The following is a 2011-nucleotide window of genomic DNA, read 5'->3' on the forward strand; positions in this document are numbered from 1 at the left end:
ATATATATATATATATATATATATATATATATATATATATATATATATATATATATATATATATATATATATATATATATATATATATATATATATATATATATATATATATATATATTACCTACTGGCGGTCGCCAGTAGGTAGTTATAGTTAGGATTTTTTTCAATGTTAAATCTCAAAATTCGATTTGGAATAACTTTTGCGCCGGTTGACGAATCTGCCTGAAAATTTCCTGAAAATGGCCTCGCGGCGTTCCGGTCCTTCCCTGAAAGTTTCGGGGGGATTCGTCAAGCGGGGGTTGAGATAAAAGGGGGGTCCCAAAACGCGTTTTCCCCATGTTAATTTCCATAGGGCGGTCGATTTCACTTTTAGCTCGAACGGCTGAATGGATTTCCACCAAACTTGGCAAAATTGTAGGGACTGGTAGCCCGATGTGCCTTTGCTATGTCTCAAGATATGTGCTCCAGTGGATTTTGAGTAATTTAGGTTCAAAAAAATATATATATCTGTAGCCGCGCTCCGGTACGCGCACCGGGGAGCGCACCGGGCGCGCCACGCGACTTGCGCGCAGAAAGCTGATTGGCTCTCGGGTGTCTGTAAACATTCTAAACAGTCCGGAGCGGCCGCCATCTTGAGTCTCGGTAGGATTGAGACATGAGAGGTGGCCAAAACAAAGGGGGAAATGACCATAAGGGGGCAGAGTAGACACCCCTTGTACCCCTAGGTTTGATGTGGGGGCCATTAAAGGGCCCCGCGGGGTCTCAACATTTTTTTTTTTTCGTTTTTCGCGGGGGAAGCGCCCGGTACGCGCACCGGGGAGCGTATCAAGGAGGGTACTATGGTAAAATAATCACTTCAAAAAATTGTATGTTTATTAATAGTTTTTTTTAAAAAAAATTTATTTTGTGTAAGTACCTACATGTAGGTACCAATGAAGAGACTTAAATTTAATGTACACCATCTCCTTTGTAGACATCTTGCATGTTGTTATTGTATTTTTTGTGGTATATGGAATTCATAACATAGTCTGTCTGGAAAGCAGAAACAGAGCACTCCCTGAGAATTTCTAGGGGATCATGAGTAGTCTATCCTGCTCCCTTATGAAAATGATGTGTAAAATATTCATAGGAGATAATATAGTGGGAGAAAGGTAGTAACTATGAGTAAACTTACTATGTTACAGAAAAATAGTTGAGCAGTATACTATAAGTCTCACTTTATATTTTAAAACATATTTTAAAACATATTTTAAACATTTTTGGTAATACTTTATGAATTACATATAAAAATGAATATTGTCTCAAACAATTTAAAATTATTAAATATAAATTTATTCCTCTGATTCTTTTTCATAATTTAATAAAATTTCTAACATAATATTGTCCGGAATTTCCTCATAATTATAAGTACATGATTCCATATCTTCCAAACATTCTATTAACTGTTCATCCAAAGAGTCATCCATGAAATCTACTTCATCTCTTTGCTCTTCTGGTTTTTCCACCTTTATTTTGATAGAAGTAACATTTGCTTGATTTTCTCCTTCCATTTTCTTTCTGAAAATTGCATACAAATTAACTATATTAGTAGAGTTAGGGTACTGTATACCAGAGAAGCCTAACTCAATCCATAACTATTACAGAGAAGTCTATCTCTATCTATAACTATTACAGAGGGATAGCATATAACTGCCAGAATATTTTTTCAGAAATTAACTTAAAGTGTACAATATACTTCCATAATAACAACTTACCTTGGAGAAATCAGTTTAAGTTGTCAGTGTTATTTGTTTTCAAATGTACTTCTGGAAGCAGTAGTCAAAATGGCTGTGTTTCCCTCTCTTCTTTATATATATTCTTGTACTTAACCAATCAAACGTCAGGAAATAATCGTAGAAAATGAAAGAAACTTTTTAATTGGTTGTAAATTCTAACATTTCATATGTGTTTTTGTCATGTAATTTACCTCAGGATATTTAGACAGGCCTGTAGCCTAAATGTCTCAATGGAA

The sequence above is a fragment of the Lissotriton vulgaris genome, unplaced genomic scaffold (assembly GCF_964263255.1).
Source record: "Lissotriton vulgaris unplaced genomic scaffold, aLisVul1.2 SCAFFOLD_4548, whole genome shotgun sequence".
Lineage (NCBI taxonomy): Eukaryota > Metazoa > Chordata > Amphibia > Caudata > Salamandridae > Lissotriton > Lissotriton vulgaris.